Below are 16,898 nucleotides of genomic sequence, written 5' to 3' on the forward strand. Positions count from 1 at the left end.
CTCAACACAACTAACACTTACAGCCATGGTTGGTTGGTTGACTTCTTTCTTATCTTGCTTCTTCTTCTTCTTCTTCTTCTTCCCTTTCTTCTTCTTCTTAGCCTCCTGGTTACTAGCATCAAGGCTTTTACCAGGCGAAGAGGAAGAAATGGAGGAAGAAAAATTAGGCGAAGAAGGTAAAGGGTCGACAGAAGGTTGGTGATGTTGAGATGGTGAACTCTGTTGAGGTGAAGCATCCGGTTGAGATGGAACAATTGGAGTACTTTGGGCCAACGAAGTTGAAAATAACCATATCGGTAATCCTATTGTAAATCCAGGTAATGACAAAGTAGCCATATAAGGAGGACCAACATTTCCAAAGTAAGGAAAAGTACTAGGATTCTCATTAGGAGGGGTTCCTAGGTTGATAAATTCCGGAACATTTGCCATTATATTCAACTTCAGTGAATTTTATTAACAATTTTAAACTAAAATTAACAATTCACAATTTACACCTAACAATTAAAATTCACAATTCACACCTATGGTCTCTAAAAGTAAAAACAAACAAATTAACACGCGCTATCAAATCTAGGAGTCAAACCACACACAAACAGTATTCTTCCGAACCAAAAACGCTAGTTGGTGATGAAGCCCAACCTCGCTGGATTCAGTACAGAAATGGCGGGTGGAACAGTTACGCCGACAACCTGCTTAATGAATAGACTGGACCAAGTTCCTCCACTTTAACCGTCTCGAGTGAAGTGAACCCCCCAGAAAATCCAAGTGAGTATAGCCGACGTCTGCTCCAGGTACAGTGGGACCTTCCCTCCACCGTCACCTTGGGTAGAATCCTAAAGATTATGGTCACTAAGGTTACCAACGGCCACAAGTACACCTGGGGGAACAGTCTAAACTCCGACAGCACGCAAGGGCAGAGTAGCAAGCTCAATCCCCTTACCGGCTCCTTGACAGTAATCCAAGGTTTACCGATAAGTGACCCCTGGCTCCTCGACAATGGTTAATCCGAGGTTTACCGTTTGTAATACGTACTGTCTGGCATCGTTCCCAACGAGGGGGGAATGATCCCCTCACTGGTTCGGAAACGAGCTCGTGCTTCTCCTTTAAGAGGAGCTTTCCCAGAGTGCAATTGAAACAATTGGATTTATTCTACTCAAGATAAACTATCTGGTTGGTTTTGTAGTCTTGGAGAGTTAAGTACTCACCTACTCCAAGACCCTAGCCTAAGCTATGTTGGTGTTTCAGAGCCCTAGAAATGTAAAAATTACTAGATGAATTTTAATTAAGCGCTGTGTTATTAAGGCTGTTATTACTCAAATGGGTAAATGGAGATGAAACCAATGGTGTTATGACCCGACTCAACTGAATGCAATCGAATATGATAATGCAATCCTTTCAATTCGATGAATCCTAACTAGAGTAAGGAGAGAGTTTCCATTCACTTCCAACAATGCAAAAAATTGATCACTAAGAGAAAATATAACAAATTCTCTAATGCACTAATTTTATCAAGAAAAACCAATGCAAATCAATTCCAAACCATTTTTTATTTTTTATTTTTTGTGTAAATTCAAATCAAAGAAAGCTGATCTAAATCTACGATTGATTTTTCAGAATGTAAACTATGCAATTGTAATCTATGCACAATTCACATGAAAAGTATGCAAATGTAATCTATGCACATTTTTCATTCATATTCTGAAACTGAGAACTCTAATTATGCAAATGTGATCTATGCAAGAGAATTCTCAAACATAAGATGATTCTAATGTAATCTAAGAACCAATCAAGTGCAAGTCGAGAAAATTGGGTGAGAGTTCCAAAGACCAAAACATAAAAACACTCAAAGGCGATTAACACTCAAACACAATTTAGCCCCCCCCGGCGAATGAGGGGGAAATTTTTTTGCAAAAACAAAAGCAAAAAGATGCAAAATTGTGAAAAGACTGAGAGAAACCTTCAAGTAATGACCAAAGGAAAATAAATCAAGAATTTCTCAAGAAAGAGACTCAAAACACCCAATTGATGAAAGCTAAGAGCAGGAACAAGTTCAGGTGAAAATTTTTGACAGGGTACTAAAGGATCTGGGCAGAAAACACTAAGAAAAACCAAAATCTAAAAGCAATTAAAGCAAAAAATGGAATTTTCCTAAATTTTACAGGAAGACGCAGGCAGCCCGTTAGAACAGGCGCGGGCCCGCTCTGTGCAAACGGCAACAGCGCGTCCAAAGACGCACTGTGCAGTACTCAGAGGGTGCGTCCTTCTGGAAAAGTTAAGAAAAACCAAATCTAACTAAATCTGAAGCTAAGCCACCCAAATACTAATTCTCACAGTCAAAAACCAGAAAATAAAAATGATTTTCTCATAGCAAAGTTCACACAAAGGAAAAGACTTTCACATTAATGGATTCCCCAGTGGAGTCGCCAATTTGTCACACGGAATTTGTCAAGGGTGCGGACACGACTGACCTTCCTAGAAGTCTAAGACGTTCTAATGACAAACAAGACAAAATGGAGTGATCTTTCTCTAAATACACCTTTTACAACATGAAAACTACAAGTGTTTAGGCTTACCTTATTCCAAAACGCTGTTGTTGAAGTCCGTTCTTGACGATCCGGATGAGCTCCTCCTTCAAGTCAATTCCTGCAACCACAAACAATCAAACAATTACCAAGCACTTGTATTTCATATAATAAAACATATATTCAACATGCAGACCAAGGAACACATGAAATAACTCATTAACACAAGCTATTGAGAAAAATAAACCAGTTTGTATTAATAACGAAACAAAGAAACTCTTACAACCTGGCCTTGGTGTTGTGCAAGTTCCTCCCAGGGTCCATCAAGGGTTTTCCTCTACTTTGACAAAGCTCACCCTCTCCCAAGTAGAATCAAGTGAAGACAATCTCTCCTCACAAAGGCTCTAATGGAAGACCTAAATCCTGCAGCATTTACCCAAAGAAAATGTATAGCTCCAACCTCTCCTCCTTCTGGCTCAATGCCTTCATTTATAGTGCTGTAAAGAGGTTATTCAGGTCCACTATCAATGGGATCATCCCCCTCTATGGGTGGGATAGCTCCCTTATTGATGGGATAAGCTCCCTCTTAATAGAGATACATGAACCAACTGGAGGCGCATCCATTTCATCAAACCGACCTCTAGAATGTTCTAGAAGTAACCACAAGTAACTTTTTCAAGATAAAACTTGCGCATTTTGCCTTTTACAGAAGGACGCACCTGTCCTTTAACATACAGAGCGTCCATGGACGCAGTTTTTGTGAACATGGCCTGCGTCCCCGCAGGTAAGGCTAGAGAGAACCTGCGACCCCAGAGATAAACATAGTTTTTACAAGACTTTCTCTCTTTTTTGAGTTTGAGATGGATAACAGAGGCATAAAGACTTGCCTAAGAGGGTAGCATGACTGTTGATTTGAGCCATACTAACTGTAAGTAGTCAAGGTGACATTTTTTAGTGTAACATTGGCCTAGGAAACATACAGATATTGGGATGGTAATATATATACTTAATCCTAGGGGATAGAACACCAATGCTGGGGTGAATAATAATTTGAAATGTCTCTCTGCTAAGGATCAACTCTCCTCCTCTACTTTCAATTGAGATTGAGAGAGATTTAGGGTAGTAAGCCCCCTTTGGTTGAAACACACACAGAAGATACACTATATCACAATTATTTCAATAAAGGAAAAGGTAATGTGCATGAAGAGTTTATGATTTTTAGAGTATTTTGTTTTCATATTTGTTGTTTCTTTGCTACCTGTAGGCTTGGACAATACCCTGATGGAGTCATTTCAAGGGCACAAACATTGCTTCATTTCCAGCAAGCTTGGATAATGCACTGGCAAAGTCACTTGTTTCACCTTCCTGTGCAATAAGCCTTTCTCTTCTTTCACCCTTTATTTATCTATTTTAATACAACTATGCATTGGCACTTATTATTTTCAACGGGAAGAAGAGGGATCCCACCTTATTGAGAGCAGAGGAGGTTTCCCCTTTAGAGAAGTATTTTAAGACCTCTGATACTGGTTTAATTGCTTCATATTTTCCGCTTATCCCTTCTCTACTGTATTGGACAAGAGTTAACACATGAGTAGACTTACACCAACTTGAGAAGTTCATATACTAGCATAGGTATGGATCTTATAGGTTCCCTCAAGGTTCTCCTATTGGACGAATCATATTTCCCATTTGACCTTAGCTCAACCTATGGAATTTCGTAAATGAAGAAGCAGAAAAATAAAAATCAAAGTGTTGTGGTTGTCACAATTCTCTTTTATTACACTACAAAGCCTCTTGATCCACGCATTTTACATAAGGTTATTATTAATGTACACTTACTGACTAACAAGTTGCAACAGGACATGACTACACAACAAACAAATGAAAAATGAAAGAATAGGAAGCAAAGCAATTGTATATAAAGCATAGCTTGTAATTGCTATTGGAAATAATGTTTTAAATCTCAACCAATTACGGAAAGGGGGCTATCCTCCAATCTAATGATTTTAACTTAAAGGAATTATGGTTTAGATTTTCATCAACAATAGACGGTCCAATTGACAGAGGCTGGAACTTTGTGTGTTTACCTTTGCCTTCATGGGGTTTATCCCATTTCAGAACTTTGTCGCCCACATAAAATCTCTTTTCCCCTAGATATTTTCTATCAAACCAAAAATTTACATAGTTTTGATGTACGAAAAAATGTTCTTTGACCTTGTGCCTTTCTTCCTTAAGTTTAACTAGCTTATCCATCCTGCTTTGAACCACGAGGAAAAGTTTACCTTGTGGCTCTAGAGACAGTTGCAAGGTCAAATGATATAGGTTTGGTTGAAATATAAATTCTTTACTGTAAACCAGGAAGTAGGGTGAGGTTTTCGGGAAGATTTCAAGGTAACACGATGAGCCCAAAGAGAATTGGTCAAAGACTTATGCCAATTCCTTTGTTCAGATAAAATGATCTTCTTGATTATACATATAATATTCTTATTGGTTTATTCATCCATACCATTTCCTTGGGGATAATAATTAGATGCATTCTTTAAAACAATCCCATTCTAATGAAAATTCATAAAGTTTTAATGATAAAAAATATGTTTCATTATCAAAGACAAGCAATGTAGGAATTCTAAACCTGATTATGATGTTCTTTTGTAAAATGTGGATGAATTCCATATCATATACATGTTTGAGAGGAATTTCTTCGAACCACTGGGTGAATTAATATTTTGTTGTTAGGATATACCAATGTTGCTTCGATGAATGAGGAGTTTTTTCTCTGATCACATCAGTGCCCCACTATTGGAATGGTTCTTCAACTACTATTGGTAGGAGTAGGGCAACTGACCTTTGATCGCAATTGATGAATCTCTGACATGATTGCGTACCTAAGTGTGAGCATCCTTAAATAGAGTGGGCAAATAATAACCATCCCTCATAACCTTATGCATTGTAGTGTTTCTCACATAGTGACCACCTATTGGTCCATCATGTAAATCTTTTAAGACCTTCTATGTATCCTATGGCTCAAGGCACCTCAATAGGACACCATTTTAGTTCTTATGAAAAATTACTCCATGCACCAACTGTTGGCATTATGATGCATGTGTTGTACTTGATGGCAACCCTCTCATAGAAGAATATCTTACTTATGTATAACTGGATGAATCTTCAGACGAGATATCAGATGTAACTGATGGAGGATAGCTCAAAGGAATCAGATGATGAATCTTCAGAAGAGATATCAGATGTGACTGATGGAAGAATATCTCACTTATGTATAACTGGATGAATCTTCAGACGAGATATTAGACGTGACTGATGGAGGATAGCTCAAAGGAATCAGATGATGAATCTTCAGAAGAGATATCAGATGTGACTGATGGAGGACAGCTCAAAGGAATCAGATGCTAATTCTAAGTGTGACAAGTTAGCTTTGCCATCAAGTCCAAAGGGGGAGATTGTTGGCATTATGAGATAAGTGTTGTCCTTGATGGCAAACCTCACTGATGACAAATCATAGTACAGAAGGTCAGCAGCAAGGAATTGATGATCAGACTATAAGAAGAAGAGAAAGCTCATACACGCAGGTTCGTTAAGCCCAAGTCGCGTGTACACGCAGGTTGGCTTCAGCAAAAGCACTTGTATGTTGAAAAGTACCTTTGGTCCATGGCGGTTATTCCTTGGAAGTTGTGCCTATGGTTTTGGACCTTGGCGTCTCGACGGACGTGTTGATCCCTAGTTTTGAAGTTGATGGTATTGGATTTCTATGGTTTTGGCTCTTGGTATTGAACAAGGCCTAAGGCTATATAAAGGGAAGGAAATCATTAGGCAAGAGTATCTGAAATGTCTTGAATATCTGATGAAGCATTAGATCCAGTATGCAGGGTTATGGGTTGATGATGCATTGCTTGATCTGAGCTAAGGAGAGATCTCACCGGTTGATGGAGAACTAGATCTAAGGAGAGATCGGGATCAAATGGTTTGAAATGAACTATCTTTATGATGCTTATTCTAGATCTACATACTGACGCATGTATAGTTCTATAAGTGTTATGAGTATGACTGATGTCTGGTACAGCTGCAAGTTGATAGAAATTATTTTTAGATCTGTACGCGGGTTGGCTTTGATAAAAGCGCGTATACACGCGGGTTTGATTCATCAAAGTAGCGTATACATTGTAAATCTTAATATTTGAAGTTGCAGATGGATCTGATGGTTATTACAGAGTTCTGTGTCTGCTCTGTGTTCTGGTGACTGTTGTTAACAGGGTTTCAGTGATTCAGAGTTTGATGATTGTTTTGAGCTTCAATGATAGTTATGGGTCCAGTATGAAAATTGGATGAAAAGTGGCCTTACAGATTATGTGTTGTGCTTCAGTGTATCCAGTCTGAAAATTGATGAAACGTGGTACCTGGAGGTGAGAAGATTGTAGGCAAGCACCTACGTACTAGTATCTAAGCTAGTACAAAAGCTAAAGGAGATTTTTGGAGCATTGTAGCAGGTAGCAGCCTGCATACTAGTAAATGGATCGGCTAGTACAAGAGCAAAGGGGGTTGTAGCTCCCGTACTGGTATAAGACTGCACCAGTACAAATATTGTAAAAGGATTTTCTTATTAAGAAGAAGATTGAGATGACTTGCAGCAGGTGGTTTTCACCCACATTGGGTTTCCACCTTATATCTTTGTGTTCATGTGTGTGGCTCTTGTGTGATGTTCTGTTCTGTTATTCTGCACCTGTTTACTGTTAATATGCTTAATAATGATCTGATGCATTTACTGAAGATTAAGCTAACTGAATTATAAGATCTCTGGATATACGCGCGTTTCATTAGATACAGTAGCGTGTACATGCGGGTTCACTTAATTGAAGTAGCGTATATGTTTCTGAGTATGAAGTTGAAAAGTTTGATTGATTTGATAATACTGATTCACCCCCCCCTCTCAGTATTATTTCCAACAATTGGTATCAGAGCCGGTCCTTTGGTAGAAGCTTGATCGCTTGAAGGAGATCCGTGGAACAATGGGAAAGAAGCTTAAGAAGAAAGCTCATAAGAAGAAGAAGACATCTCAGAAGGACTATGACAGTGGGAGAGTCGATTGGGGATTAGGTATAAGAAGCTCTTCAGATTCAGAATCAGATTCAGAATCATTATCAGGTATGAATGTGTTATCCTCTGATGTTCCTGCTATATTTCCTTGTGAAAGTGATGGAAGTGATAGTGAAACCACTGAACATGCTTTTATGGGTGAGCAAGAAAAGTGTCAAATAGAGGCAGTGTTTAGAAGGCTTGCAGACAAAGTTAAAGATCAACAAGATCTATTGAACAAAAGGGAATGTGCTTTCAAGGAAGAAGTTACCAAACTAAAGGCCCAAATAGAAGAAGGAAACAAGGTAAGAAAGCTACTCAAGGACAAGGAAAACCACTGTCAAAAATTGCAGCATGAAGTAACATCATTAAGAAAAGAAGTCAACGAAAGAAGCACAACCATCAAGAAACTCAAAGATAGATCCAGCTACTATGAAAATCTTGAAGCTACAATCCCCTCACTAAAAGGAGATCTTGAAGAATCAAAGAAGCAGAATACAGATCTACTCCAAGCTATTGCAAAACAAGAAAACGAAGTCACCAGCTTAAAATCTCAACTAGAATGTGCCTTCCGAGTTCGTCAAATGCAGCAGGATCTGAATGAAGAACAAGAAAAGGAGATTCTCAAACTAAGGCATCAGTTGGAAGAAGGAAGGAAAGATGGAGAAGACATGAAGAAGCAATGTCTAGAAAAGGAGGAACAACTTCAAGTTGAGGTAAATATCTTGAAAGGTAAAATAGAAGAAAAGGATAAGCTTTTACGATTTCAAGATAGTTCTAAAGTCTTGGATGATATTCTTAGTAGTCAAAGGTCTCCTGCTATCAAGACTAGTCTTGGTTTCCATGAATCTGTTGAAGGTGAATCTAGTTCACAAGGTGAGGCAAGGAACTCTAAAGAGAAATCCAAAATGATCAACAAGGAGATGAAAGGTCAATCTCATCATCAACCAAGGAAAGAAAGTCTTCAAAGAAAATCTTTTACTCCTCCTATGAATAATATTGAATGTTATAATCTTGGACATGTTGCAGCTAGAAGTAGAAGAAGAAGAGTTCAAGACTATTATGCGGACAGGTCATCTCAATCAAGGTACTTTAATGGATATTGCTTTGCTTGCAATATGTATGGTCACAAAGCTACTGATTGCTACAGGAGGAATATGAAACATGTAAGATGTTATGCATGTAACAAGCTTGGACATATAGCAAAGGAATGCAGGAACAAAGGATGGACATCACACCAAAAGAAGAAAACCTCATCACACTTGAAGATATGGAGGAAGAAGGAAGTACAGTCAGCACAATGTCCTGAGACACAGCATAGCACAGACATATCAGACTCAGGGGGAGCTGAAAGTGTAAAACTTCAGTGTCCTGAATCTCATACGCAAGTTCCTTAAAGGGAAGTCGCGTATATACGCGAGTTAGACACTGCAAAGTCGCGTATATGTCAGTCTGAGGAAAAGCAGTGGGAACAGGATCAGAAAAAGGATCTGATATGATTCAGTCTATTATTTGCCCTATTGGTTACAGTCTGCTGAGGATGTGTGGAAATGTTTTGTTACTTGTATGATGTCTAGAAGTGTTTTGATCCTAACTTGAGGATGATGATGTTTTGATGCTTATGCATGATCAGATCTAACAGATGGCACTGGTTGAGGGGGAGCATATGCCTTTAGTAATTCATTGTTGGCATTATGGTTAATAATCCTTGGTGATGATTCTTATATGGCTAAATGATATATCTTGCTATGATGTGGTTGTGAGTTGTCTATGATAAAATCTCATATGATTCTTGGGGTTACATAGTTGATGTTCAGATCAGATTTATGGATGATTCTTTGATGATGCATATATGGTGCTTACATGGTGATCTTCATAAGGACAAGGAGAAGTACAAAGCTTGAATATACATCTTCCTCACTTGATGATGGGTCACTCATATACTGCTGTTGTCATATGCATAAAAATCATACAGTTATAATGCAGGCACTCTTGTGGATAAGGATTGTTGCTGTTGATGATATCAAGAAGTTTTGTCAAATGAGCTTGAGCTCAAGATACATAATGCTGATACATGGATGACTACTCAAAGTTGCTTTATTGGAGACATGGTGATGAGTTCTTATCTATATGATGATAGGTTTATACTTACATATGTTAATTGATGCAGATGTTCCCAGGTAATGATACTTGGATCATGTAGAGCTTGATGAAATGACTATGGTGGTTTCACACATGATACAATGTGAATGACTCGAAATTCTGTTCAAAGGGATGAATTGATGCAGACATACCTTGTTATAGGCTGATGACCTATTCTCTACAGGACATTTACAGGTTGCTGATATGGAAATTTGTGTACGCGTGTTGTTTAAAGGATATCCGCGTGCATACGCCGTTTTACAAGGGGATAGTCGCGTATATGGTGTACGCGTGTTGCGTAAGGGATATCTGCGTATATACGCCTGTTTATGTGTATACAGACGCGTATATGGAGATTTGAAGGAAATCAGCAGGGACAGATGTTGGTTGCGGAAAGTCTGATATAGGTCTGACAGAGATCATCTGGCACAGGTTCAGGGGGAGCAGATAATCTTCCAATGATGCATTGTTGGCATTATCTTAAAGCTTTTGGTTCTAGTTCACATTTGGTGTTGATTTCAGGAGGAACAAAGGCGAAAGTAAAACAGAAGGATCTCTTGGTTGCTGATCTGAATGGTGATTATCAGATGCTGCTGGTGACTTTCATAAGTCTTGGTCTAGTTATTTCGTCTCTATGTCATATATCTCTTTTGTGGTATCTCTTTCATGGTGTCAAGGTCATGTAACGGCCTATTTTGGTTTCCCCACTATGCCTGGGATGATTAATGCAATGTGATTGGTTGTCATATGTAAAATTTTGATGTATTCCCACTTGGTTGGGTGGATGAGTCAATCTTTGTATATCCTCACTTAGTTGAGAGATGGATGTATGTATGAGTCCTAAGTGATAGGAAGGTCCTTTATGATGTATAGAGTCATGTTCTTCTTGAAGAACATCTTTTGTAGACCTTGCTTACAGTCAGGAAGAGCATGATCAGCACACTTCAGCAAGAACAGAGATTTAGCATGTACTCAGAGGGAGCATGGACAGATTGGTACACCTTGGCATATACAAAGGGGGAGATCATTCAGAGATTTTAACAGATACTCAGGGGGAGTATGGACAGTGGAATGATTCAGCAATGGAAGAGAATATATTGGTCCACCCTTTGCCCTTGATGTCAAAGGGGGAGAGTGATTTGGTGTTGTTGCCATCAAGTCCAAAGGGGGAGATTGTTGGCATTATGATGCATGTGTTGTACTTGATGGCAACCCTCTCATAGAAGAATATCTTACTTATGTATAACTGGATGAATCTTCAGACGAGATATCAGATGTAACTGATGGAGGATAGCTCAAAGGAATCAGATGATGAATCTTCAGAAGAGATATCAGATGTGACTGATGGAAGAATATCTCACTTATGTATAACTGGATGAATCTTCAGACGAGATATCAGACGTGACTGATGGAGGATAGCTCAAAGGAATCAGATGATGAATCTTCAGAAGAGATATCAGATGTGACTGATGGAGGACAGCTCAAAGGAATCAGATGCTAATTCTAAGTGTGACAAGTTAGCTTTGCCATCAAGTCCAAAGGGGGAGATTGTTGGCATTATGAGATAAGTGTTGTCCTTGATGGCAAACCTCACTGATGACAAATCATAGTACAGAAGGTCAGCAGCAAGGAATTGATGATCAGACTATAAGAAGAAGAGAAAGCTCATACACGCAGGTTCGTTAAGCCCAAGTCGCGTGTACACGCAGGTTGGCTTCAGCAAAAGCACGTGTATGTTGAAAAGTACCTTTGGTCCATGGCGGTTATTCCTTGGAAGTTGTGCCTATGGTTTTGGACCTTGGCGTCTCGACGGACGTGTTGATCCCTAGTTTTGAAGTTGATGGTATTGGATTGCTATGGTTTTGGCTCTTGGTATTGAACAAGGCCTAAGGCTATATAAAGGGAAGGAAATCATTAGGCAAGAGTATCTGAAATGTCTTGAATATCTGATGAAGCATTAGATCCAGTATGCAGGGTTATGGGTTGATGATGCATTGCTTGATCTGAGCTAAGGAGAGATCTCACCGGTTGATGGAGAACTAGATCTAAGGAGAGATCGGGATCAAATGGTTTGAAATGAACTATCTTTATGATGCTTATTCTAGATCTACATACTGACGCATGTATAGTTCTATAAGTGTTATGAGTATGACTGATGTCTGGTACAGCTGCAAGTTGATAGAAATTATTTTTAGATCTGTACGCGGGTTGGCTTTGATAAAAGCGCATATACACGCGGGTTTGATTCATCAAAGTAGCGTATACATTGTAAATCTTAATATTTGAAGTTGCAGATGGATCTGATGGTTATTACAGAGTTCTGTGTTTGCTCTGTGTTCTGGTGACTATTGTTAACAGGGTTTCAGTGATTCAGAGTTTGATGATTGTTTTGAGCTTCAATGATAGTTATGGGTCCAGTATGAAAATTGGATGAAAAGTGGCCTTACAGATTATGTGTTGTGCTTCAGTGTATCCAGTCTGAAAATTGATGAAACGTGGTACCTGGAGGTGAGAAGATTGTAGGCAAGCACCTACGTACTAGTATCTAAGCTAGTACAAAAGCTAAAGGAGATCTTTGGAGCATTGCAGCAGGTAGCAGCCTGCGTACTAGTAAATGGATCGGCTAGTACAAGAGCAAAGGGGGTTGTAGCTCCCGTACTGGTATAAGACTGCACCAGTACAAATATTGTAAAAGGATTTTCTTATTAAGAAGAAGATTGAGATGACTTGCAGCAGGTGGTTTTCACCCGCATTGGGTTTCCACCTTATATCTTTGTGTTCATGTGTGTGGCTCTTGTGTGATGTTCTGTTCTATTATTCTGCACCTATTTACTGTTAATATGCTTAATAATGATCTGATGCATTTACCGAAGATTAAGCTAACTGAATTATAAGATCTCTGGATATACGCGCGTTTCATTAGATACAGTAGCGTGTACACGCGGGTTCACTTAATTGAAGTAGCGTATATGTTTCTGAGTATGAAGTTGAAAAGTTTGATTGATCTGATAATACTGATTCACCCCCCCCTCTCAGTATTATTTCCAACACCAACTGGTAAGATAATGCTTTTAAATGGATTTCCCTCTTTTTTTATTCGATAAGTGCGAAGGTAAGGTGCCATGCTCCAAAAATTATTGTAGATCTTCATACCAAAGCTTTGTAGATGTGGACTAAGGAACATATTCAATATTATACATTTTGATCTCCTGCTCCCACACTGAAAGATCTTTTTCAGGAGCATCTCTTGCTTCGGTGGCTAATTTACAAATGCCATGACACTTTGTGGTATGCACAGGTTTAAATTTAGGTCATATTCTTAAAGACATGTCATCTAGTTGGCCCTCTTCTCACCTAGCTCTTGTTGCACAAACAATGTTCTTACTACTGGATGAGGTAAAACTAGCATTTGCACCACATGTTGCAAAGGAAACGTTGTAAGGCAGTGGCATAAGAAACAATAGAATAGAAGAAATAAGTCAAAATTTTCCAACCAATATATGTTCAAAGTGAAGGATTTATGAAAATTCTCTTCATTAAGATTTTGGAACCTTTATAAGTAAATGATTTAAATAAAACATTTCATAACAAAGTAATCGCATATCACCTTAATTCACAATGCAATGGATAATAGTTTTTGTTCATTAGAAATTGGTCCAATTTTATGAGGAAAGCTTAATAGAAAGACTTTAGTAGTAAGGGGAGCATTAATAAAATCCCTCATCATTTGTTATAGGATGTTGTTAATTTAGTTACTTGTTTCTTCTTATCCTTATTTCACTCGTGTAAAATGTCCAAACTATAAAAGAATGGTATTATTTGTTGTCTCTTTGGACCATTATATTTTATCTAACTCAAATTTCAATCATTTCCATAGCTTCAACTAGGTTCCCATCATTCTCTTTCCATATTGACTCAATGTCTTTAAATGCATTTCATAAATTTGGTTTAATAAATGTTGGTGGAAAACCAATATATTTCACTTTTTATAAAGGAGTGTACATTGGTTGGGGTAAAATTGTATTGCTCTTACCATGTGATGATGTCATCTAAATCTCTTGAATCTTTCTCGCCACTTTTGAAATTCCCCATTCTAATTGTTATTTGACCATGATGATATTGGCATCATAATCTTTGTTCTTGATAATATCATTTAAGAAGTGAATAATAAGTGGCACAATTGGTTCCTCACAATTGTGAAATTCCCCATTCTAATATGAAGTCTAGAGATGTATCACCCTGTTCCTTCCTGAGATGCTTTACCTATGGTAGAAAACTCTTAGAAGCAGATCTCCTCCCTTTTCCAACTCCATGCTCATAATATTTTACTTCCAACTCCATGCTCATAACCTTTTACTTCCAGCCTCTAGATGGTTCCAATTGCAAGAAGTATCATGAGTAAAATGCACTACTAAGTTAGGCAGTGTATATTTCAAACCTTGAAAAATACCACCAACAAATGTCATGAGTCTCATCACACATTTCTTCTCAACCATGGATGTTGGAAGAGAAGATGGTTGACAACTATTTTGGTTCTAGTCTTCTTCTGTCTTGTTCTCTGAACCCTTGCCCATTTTATTATGTTTTCTCTCTAGGGTTTGATGCCATCTATTTTAATACTCTCCTTGTACTGTTTTATTTCTTTTACTTCTTACAGAGATGCTTCAACACTTCCAATGCTCAGTGACTCAGTCAACATTATTCTTTTATTAGTCCAATATGGTTCAGATGCTTACTCAAGATGGTTCCAATAATGAGACACATCATTAGTGAAAATGCAATCCAGGTAGCATAGATTTTGGGACATACCATCAACAGATGGCAGGAGTCTCATTAGACATTAAACATTTCTTCTCAGCCTTGGATGTTGTAAGAGAAGACAACTGACAACATTTTTAGTTTTGGTTTTCTTCCTTCTTGTCCTCCAAATCCTTGCTCATTTTTCTCTTTTGGGCTCTCTAGGGTTTGATGGCATCTGTTGCAAGTTTCAAAATTCTCCTTGTACTCTTTTATTTCCTTTACAATTTTTACAAAGATGTGTTCACCTCCTAATGCTTACACATCATTGTACTTTTGTTAGTCCCATTGTCCGTTTGTGGTTACTAGTGGATGTTGGATGGTAATATATAAATAAAGAAAATTAGAAAGGTAGTAGCTTTACGATTTCCATAATGTTTGGTTTGCAGATTAGATAAATCCTAATGATGCATCATCTATGAATTTCCTTTTTTGAACAAGAGCAGTAAAGTTTTCACTAACAAAGGGGCTGATCCCCACTCCTAAACCAACTCATGCCATTGCCACAGTAATCTGGGAAGCCTTGCAATGCAAGGAGATAGGGGAAACCAAGGTCATTCTGATAGCCTTGTGTGGGCATGGAAATTTTGACCTCTTTTCCTATGAAAAATATCTAAAACATCAAATGGTAGATCTAGAATACCCAGACGAGAAGATTGAAGCAACCATGGCCAAAATCCCTAGTTTTCTTTAGCGATGACTCATTTTTCTGAGGTCGAGGTTGATCTACTTTAATATTTTCATTATTCTTCTTTGAGTGAGAAGAACATATGACTATTGAGTTACCAACTCTGAATAAACAATGAAATAGATTTAAATTTTGTGAATGTTATAATTATTATGTTTAATAAGGTAATGAAAAAATGAAACCTTACAAAGATGATATAGTTGCCATTGCCCGTGACTAATAAACAGTGACTCCTATTTTGTACAAAATAACAAGAATAGAGAACTTCAAAGTCAATTCAGTGCACCCAAATTCCTTTATAAATGATACCTTATAAATTTCTACTCTACTGCTCCACTCTAAAGCAGTGACATCAGAATAGATATGTACCCTTTTTCTTACTATTGTGGCTGATTAATTGTTGTGCTTAGTTGTTAATCTCTCAATTTTTTATTGTCATCTTTAATAATGCATCCATAAAATATGTACTTTGGTAGATGTTTCTTCTATTTTCGTATGCTTCATTTTCAATTTAGGCAGGAACCTGCCACTATGCAGGGTTTTATTTGATTAAGGATGCATGTGCATGATCCTTGTATCAAAAATCTCTTTTTCAGGGGATCAAATCCGAAATGAGGCATGTGTTCTCTGCTACTGGGTAACCTATGGGGTTATCATTAGCAGCAATGGATGTAGAGATATGCATATCAGAATCATTTTGATGTTTCAAAATTTCTAGTTGTTGCCTCAATCCCTGTGCAATTGCCTTAGCATATCTCAGAGAAGAGGGGGGCCTAGTCATAAATCAATCTACCAAGGCCAGCATGGATGGGACCATCCACAGTATTGTCCTCATATCTACCTAGGATTAATGTCAACATGTAGACAACCTCTTGGATCTAGGCTGGGAAATAATCTTTGGTTCTGTATAGAGGGACAAGACCTCAAATGAGCATGCAAATACGTGCTCTTCAGAAGTTCAGTCTGGCCTAACTTCAACAATTCATTTTTGCTACTTCTTGAGGTGAATAATAAGTGGTCTGACCTGGGAAATTTTTTTAGACTTACCTCCAGTCCAGGGTCTTTGTCTGCTGCCAAAACTGCTTGCACCTCCATCCAAGAGTGCATGTCTCCTCTTCTTCAAAAGAATTTCTTCTTATTGCTACTTCTGCTCAACTATGGGAGGGGTGAAATGTATACTGTAAGTCCTTTTTTATTACAGTAGGGGCATTGGGATTAGCCCCTAGCCCAAGCCCCTTTGGCCTCTTCTCCACTAAAGGAGGCTCTGTTGGTCCTCGCTCCTCTTTAGCCAAACTTCCTGTGCCCTTGTAGCCCATAGCGGTCAAAATTGGTTTTTTCTTTTGGGGTAGACCTACTCAATGGTTTAAGACTGAATTTGGATAGTTGGAACATGAAGAGGCTAGTCCTAGACCACCAATTGTTATTTCTCCATTTTTTCTTTCCAGGTTCTAGCAATGCTGGTAGTCTATTCCTCTTCCTTCTCTCATTGGGCTTGGACCTGGTCATAAAGTAGATCTTAGAACTGTTGGTCCTATGGGAGGTTGCCATAGGTTGCCTTTTCTTATTTCAAGTAGATTATCATCCTCCACCAGCCCCCCATCTTCTTCTTAGTAGTGAAAGCATATTCAATTACCTCTTTCCTCCTTGCTTCATTAAGGGCC

Source organism: Pinus tabuliformis, chromosome 2_2 (assembly GCF_031772625.1).
Source record: "Pinus tabuliformis cultivar Carrire ecotype Pingquan chromosome 2_2, CPIR1, whole genome shotgun sequence".
Classification (NCBI taxonomy): domain Eukaryota; kingdom Viridiplantae; phylum Streptophyta; class Pinopsida; order Pinales; family Pinaceae; genus Pinus; species Pinus tabuliformis.